The 7,622-nt window shown below is 43.3% G+C and overlaps 1 pseudogene; it reads right to left on the reverse strand.

Annotated features, from left to right (window-relative positions):
- Positions 1 to 1,415: 1,415 nt before the first annotated feature.
- On the reverse strand, positions 1,416 to 5,178 carry LOC116543465 (annotated as a pseudogene).
- Positions 5,179 to 7,622: the final 2,444 nt, after the last annotated feature.

Below are 7,622 nucleotides of genomic sequence, written 5' to 3' on the forward strand. Positions count from 1 at the left end.
TTATCTTTATCTTTTTGCTTTTTCCCTGTATGTTCACCTCTTACTTAGCTCTATAGGAATGCAATTCTAACCTTTATTTACCTTCTCTCTCCCAGACACTCCCTACACTGCAAGCTTACCTATGTGTGGGCTTAGGAGTTCCAGGGACCAGCTGGGTGTGGTGGCTCATGCCCGTAATCCCAGCACTTCGGGAGGCCAACGTGGGCAGATCACCTGAGGTCAGGAGTTCAAGACCAGCCTGGCCAACATGGTGAAACATCATCTCTACTAAAAATAGTAGAGATGGTGCAATCTCAGCTCACTGCAACCTCCGCCTCCTGGGTTCAAACGATTCTCCTGCCTCAGCCTCCTGAGTAGCTGGAATTATATGTGTATGCCACCACGTCCAGCTAATTTTTGTATTTTTAGTAAAGTTTATCATTATAAAATGATTAAGTGTATGATTATGAAATAAAAACCAAATAACAACAACAACAAAGAGAGTATCTGTCTTCTGGAAGAGATTATAGAAAATTGGTATAACATTTTTCCTTAAATGTTTGGTAGAATTTATCAGTAAACCCATTTGGCGTGATGTTGTGTTTCTGAATGTTATTAATTATCAATTTAATTTCTTTAATATATGTCTATTCATTTCACTTTTTATATATTTTTTTTTTTTTTTGAGACGGAGTTTCGCTCTTGTTACCCAGGCTGGAGTGCAATGGCGCGATCTCGGCTCACTGCAACCTCCGCCTCCTGGGTTCAGGCAATTCTCCTGCCTCAGCCTCCTGAGTAGCTGGGATTACAGGCATGTGCCACCATGCCCAGCTAATTTTTTGTATTTTTAGTAGAGACGGGGTTTCACCATGTTGACCAGGATGGTCTCGATCTCTTGACCTCGTGATCCACCCGCCTCGGCCTCCCAAAGTGCTGGGATTACAGGCTTGAGCCACCGCGCCCGGCTAATTTTTTTTTTTATAGAGACAATGTCTCACTAAGTTGCCCAGGCTTCTCTCAAACTCCTGGGCTGAAGGAATCCTCCCGCCTCAGCCTCCCAAAGGGCTGGATTACAAACATGAGCTACTGTGCCTGGTCTCCTTTCACTTTTAATTAAATTTGTTTTGAATAATGATAGATTTAACTTTGGGAGGCTGAGGCGGGCAGATCACCTGAAGTCAGGAGTTTGAAACCAGCCTGGCCAACATGGCAAAACCCCATCTCTACTGAAAATACAAAAATTAGCCAGATGTGGTGGTGGGTGCCTGCAATCTCAGTTACTTGGAAGGCTGAGGCAGGAGAATCGCTTGAACTCAGGAGGCGGAGGTTGCAGTGAACTGAGATTTCGCCATTGCACTCCAGCCTGGGCAACAAGAGTGAATTCCATCTCTAAAAAGAAGAAAAAAAAAAAAAAAAAGATAAAACACAAGCCAAACTTAGGAGGGTTGTCCACAGTCAGCAATGGTGATCTTCTTGATGGTCTTGCCATTCCTGAACCCAAAGCACTCCATGGCGCCCACAATAACCATGCCTTCTTTCACCTCGCCAAAGACCATGTGCTTGCCATCCAATCACTCTGTCTTGGCAGTGCAGATGAAAAACTGGGAATCATTTGTGTTGGGTCCAGCATTTGCCATGGATAAGATGCCAGGACCTGTATGCTTTAGGAGGAAGTTCTCATCATCAAATTTCTCCCCATAGATGAACTTGCCACCAGTAACATTATGGCATGAGAAGTCAACACCCTGACACAGAAACCCTGGAATAATTCTGTGAAAGGAGGAACCCTTATAACCAAATCCTTTCTCTCCAGTGCTCAGAGCACGAAAGTTTTCTGCTGTCTTTGGAAGCTTGTCTGCAAACAGCTCGAAGAAGACGCAGCCCAAGGGCTCACTGCCAACAGCGACGTTGAACACAATGTGGTTGACCAGGGCTGATGGTAAGGGGCTTGGGGCGGCAGCCTCGGCAAAGCTAAGACAGACACTTCCTATCTCATTCCATGAGGCCAGGATTCCATGAGGGAATCCTTTCTAACTCATTCCATGAGGCCAGCATTAGCCAAATACCAAAAGCAGATGAAGACTTTACAAAAAAAAGAAAAGCACAGACCAATATCTCTCATGAACGTGGATGCAAAAATCCTCAGCAAAATGCTAGCAAATCAAATCCACAATGTGTGAAAAGAACAATACACCATGACCAAGTGGGATTTATCCCAGGTATGCAAAGTTACTTCAACATTTGAAAATCAATTAATGTTGATTTTACATCAATGGGCTGAAGAAGAAAATCACATGGTAATATCAATAGAGGCAGAAAAAGCATTTGACAACAGCCAACACCCATGCATGATGATAAAAAAAATAAAATCTCTTAGCAAGCTAGGAATAGAGACCTTATTCAACTTGAAAAACAAAATCTATGAAACATCCACAGCTAACATCACACTTAATGGTGAGAAATTAAACGCTTGCCTGCTAAGATCAGGACAAGGCAGAAGTGACCCTCTCAACACAGCTTTCCAACATGGTACTAGAAGTCCTAGCTAATGCAATAAGACAAGAAAAGGAACTAAAAGGTATACACATGTGCAAGAAGAAATAAAACTGTCTTTGTTCACAGATGATATTGTTTATGTAGAAAATAAAAAAGAATCCACACATAAAAAACTCCTGAAACTCACAAGCAATTATAGCAAGGATGCAGGATATGAAGTTAATATGTAAAAGCCAATCACTTTTCTATGTACCAGCAATGAGCATGTAGAATTTACCATTTACTTTTTTTTTTCCCAAGACAGAGTCTTGCTCCGTCACTGAGGCTGGAGTGCAGTGGCACGATCTCAGCTCACTGCAACCTCTGCCTCCCAGTTTCAAGAAATTCTCCTGCCTCAGCCTCCCAAGTAGCCGGGATTACAGGCACACACCACCATACCCGGCTAATTTTTGTATTTTTAGTAGAGGCAGGGTTTCACCATGTTGGCCAGGCTGATCTCAAACTCCTGACTTTGCGATCCACCCACCTCGGCCTCCCAAAGTATTGGCATTACAGGCATGAGCCACTGCGCATGGCCCAGAGTTCGCCACTTAAAACACAATACCACTTACATTAGCACCCCCAAAAATAAAACTCTTAGGTACAAATCTAACAAAATATGTACAAGATCTATATGAACAAAACTACAAAACTCTGACAAAAGAAATCAAAGAACTGCCAGGCATGGTGGCTCAAGCCTGTAATCCCAGCACTTTGGGAGGCCAAGGCTGGTGGATCACGAGGTCAAGAGATCGAGACCACCCTGGTCAACATGGTGAAACCCCGTCTCTACCAAAAATACAAAAAAATTGGCTGGGCATGGTGGTGCATGCCTGTAATCCCAGCTACTCAGGAGGCTGAGGCAGGAGAATTGCCTGAACCCAGGAGGCGGAGGTTGCGGTGAGCCGAGATCGCGCCATTGCACTCCAGCCTGGGTAACAAGAGCGAAACTCCATCCCAAAAAAAAAAAAAAAAAAAGAAATCAAAGAACTAAATAAATGGAGAGATATTCCATATTCATAGTCAGGAAGACTCAATATCATTAACGTATCTGTTCTTTCCAACTTGATCTGTGGAATCAATGCAATCTCAATAAAAATCCTCAGTAAGATATTTTGTGGATATTAACAAACTGATTCAAACTTTATATGGAGAAGCAAAGGCCTAGCCTACACAATATAGAAGAAAAACAAAGTCAAAGTACCACCAATACCTGACTTCAAGACTTCCTATAAAGCCACAGTAATCAAGACAGGGTGGGGATAGCATAGCCGTTGTTGGAAACAGTATGGAGAGTCTGTAAAAATTTTTTAAATGGAAATACCATATGGTCCAGCAATCCCACTAATGAGTGTATGTCCAAAGGATATGAAATCAATATGTTGAAGAGGTATTTGCACTCCTGTGTTTAATGCATCATTATTCTTTTTTTTTCTTTAGAGACAGAGTCTCTCTATGTTGCCCAGGCTTCTGTTGAACTCCTGGCCTCAAGCGATCAGCCTCTCAAGTAGCTGGGATTCCAGGCACGAGACACTGCACCTAGCTGCGGCATTATTCTTAATAGCCAAGATATTGAATCCACCTAAGTGTCCATCAGTGAATGGATAAAGAAAATGTGGTATATATACACAATGGAATGCTATTCGGCCTTGAAAAACAAAATCCTGTCATTTGTAACAACATGGATGAAACTGGAAGACATTATGTTAAGTGAAATAAGCCAGGCAGAGAAAGACAAATACAATCTCACTTATATGTGGAGTATAGAAAAAAGTCAGACTCATAAATAGAGAGTAAACTGGTGGTTATGAGAGTCTGGGAGGTGGGGGAATTGGGGAGATGTTAGCCAAAGAACACAAGATTTCAGTTAGGAAGAATAAGTTCAAGAGATCTATTATACCTTATGGTGACTAAACTTAATAACAACATATTGTATATTTCAAAATAAAATGAGAATGGCTTTAAGCATTCTCATCACACACAAAAAAAATATGTGAGGTAATGTACATGTTATTAAATTGCTTGGTTTATCCATTCCACAACGTGTGTATGCATGTGTATGTATTATATATATATATAAACACGATGTACACCATAAATGTATACACTTTTTGTCGGTTGAAAAATTAATTTTAGAAGGAAAGAGTAGCATTGGCAAAGAATAGACAAATTGATCCACTTGAGCAGAATAGACAGCCAAGAAATAGTCCCACATAAATACAAAGGAGCAAAGACAATACAATAGAGAGAAGATAGTCTTTTCAGCAAATGATGCTGGAACAACTGGACAGCCATGTGCAAGAAAAGTAAAAAGAGCTCTCTTGAAAGGCTGCTGTGAAAGCCACCTGTGGCAGTAACAGAAAGTGCCCAGCAGGTCTCTGACACTTAGTAGTATAATCTCTCTCACTGTAATGTAATGGCTAAACTTCAATATCCCTCAGCCACCATCTCCATAAGACTTTCCCATGGAGGCAACAATGATTCCTATCAGTCACCCAGTCCTGCCAATCCACTAGGTAGGATACAGTATTGAAGGGCTCATCAGCACACTGGCCTCAGGGGGCTCTGCAGCCCCTTGACCCTATGGATGATGCTAGCCTTAATCCGCTCTTGTCCCTGGCTGAAGACAGGTCCCTCCTGCAGAGGCCAGGCCAGAATGTTCATCTGATTAAGACTCTATCAAGACTCAGGAATAACAAAAACAACAATTAAAAAAAAAAAAAAAAAACATAATCTAGGTGTCTTCGTCCATTGTCTGCTGCTATACCAGAATATTACAGACCGGCTAATTTATTTTGTTGTTTTTTGAGACAGGATCTCACTCTGTCTCTCAGACTTCAGTGCAGTGGCACAATCTGGACTCACTGCAACCTCCACCTCCCAGATTCAAATGATCCTCCCACCTCAGCCTCCTAGGTAACTGGGCCCACAGGTGTGCACCACCACGCCCAGCTGATTTTTGTATTTTTTGTAGAGATGGGGTTTTGCCATGTTGCCCAGGCTGTCTCAAACTCCTGAGCTCAAGCCTTTCATCCACCTTGGCCTCCCGAAGTGCTGGAATTACAGGCGTGAGTCACCACACCCAGCACAGACTGGGTTATTTATAAAGAAAAGAAATGTATTTCCCACAAATCTGGAGGCTGGGAAGTCCAAGAGCATAGCATTGGCATCCTATGAGGGCCTGGCTGCAGTATCATCCCTGGTGAGTGGTGGGAGGGCAAAGAAGCTGAACTGATACTTTGTATCATCCCATACAATGGCATTAATCCATTCAACCTAATCAACTCCTAAAGATCCCACATCTTCATACCACTAGGATAGCAATTAAATGTCAACGTGAGTTTTAAGAAAAATAGTGTGATCATACTTGCGTTTTCAGATAGTAAGGAATGGCTAGGCGTGGTGGTTCACGTCTGTAATCCCAGCACTTTGGGAGGCCGAGGTGGGTAGATTACTTGAGGTAAAGGACTTCCAGACCAGCCTGGCCAACATGGTGAAACTCCGTCTCTATTAAAAATACAAAAATTAGCCGGATGTGGTGGTGCACACCTGTAATCCTAGCTACTCAGGAAGCTGAAGCAGGAGAATAGCTTGAACCCTGGAGGCAGAGGTTGCAGTGACTTGAGATCACGCCACTGCACTCCAGCCTGGGTGACAAGCTGAGACTCTGTCTCAAAAAAAAAAAAAAATAGACTTTTAAGCTGTGTACGCATTGCGATTAAAGTATAAGTCATGCATAACCATACCACTAAGAGACAAAAGGGAAAGCCCTTTTCCCCTAAAAGTTTTACAAAGGTTCTGGGTTCTTTTTCCACTTAAGTGGGGAAAAGTCAGCTAATGAGGAATGTGAAGTCTTTGGCCTCATCTAAAGTGCTTCGGCCCCCAACTGTGAGAAGCACTGACCACTGGGAAAGCCTCCCTGCCTGGTTCCTGGACTTCTACACCATGGCAAAGGCCACCTTCCCTCCCAGTGCAGAGTGATACCTGGATAGCGAGCTGGCTAGCAGTTGTGCACTCTCCAGCAATCCTGTCTTCTGACGCATGGTTTTCTATAGACCTTCCTGTTTCCAGATGATCACAATTGGAACAAGCCACTCCCTTCTGAGCCACCTCTGCCTCCAGGCCAGTGGCTGTGTCCTCCAGTCACAACAGGACACCTCTTCAGAACACCCTGCAGGAAGGCGACATCTCCGACATCTCCGCACAGGCTCACACATGCACGGTGTGTGCACAGGACTTTGGTTCTAGTTTCAAGAGGTGTGGGGGGAGCCTCATTAGTCCAACAGAGCTTGAGGCCTGTACCAGTGTCATATGCCAGGAGCCAAGGTTACCAGGGATACAAAGTTTCCAGACCTACCAGAGTAGGCTAGACAGGGACAAGAAACAAGGTCATTCTGGGCTAGCAAGAAGAGGGAAAGGGAAATTACAGGCATACCTCAGAGATACTGCAGATTTGTCACCAGACCATGGCAACAAAGCAAGTCACACAAACTTTCTAGTTTCCTATTGTGTCTAAAAGTTATGTTTGCACTATGTTGCAGTCTGTTAAGTGTACAGTAACATTGTGTACAAAAAAACTGTGTATAATTTTTTTTTCTTTCTTTAAGACAGGGTCTCACTGTGTAGCCCAGGCTGGAGTACAGTGGCACAATCTTGGCTCACTGCAACTTCCGTCTCCTGAGTTCAAGCGATTCTCCTGCTTAGCCTTCCAGTAGCTGGGACTACAGGAGCCCATCACCACACGTGGCTAAGCTAATTTTTGTATTTTTAGTAGAGATGGGATCTCACCATGTTGGCCAAGCTGATCTTGAACTTCTGACCTCAAGTGATCCACCCGCCTCAGCCTCCCAAAGTCCTGGGATTACAGGCATAAACCACCATGCCCAGCCATATACTTTAATTTTAAAATATTTTATTACTAAACAAATGCTAACAATCACCTGAGGCTTCAGCTAAACCTCTTTTTGCTGGGGGAGGGTCTTGCCTCCATAGATCAGGGCGTGGTTGCTGAAGGCTGCTTTGACAACTTCTTAAAATAAGGCAATGACGTTTGCCATTTGCCTCATGGATTATTCCTTTCAATACTGTTGTGCCTCAGGGAATAGGGA

This window comes from Sapajus apella, unplaced genomic scaffold, assembly GCF_009761245.1.
Source record: "Sapajus apella isolate SASKATOON/1434 unplaced genomic scaffold, GSC_monkey_1.0 scaffold188, whole genome shotgun sequence".
Classification (NCBI taxonomy): Eukaryota; Metazoa; Chordata; class Mammalia; order Primates; family Cebidae; genus Sapajus; species Sapajus apella.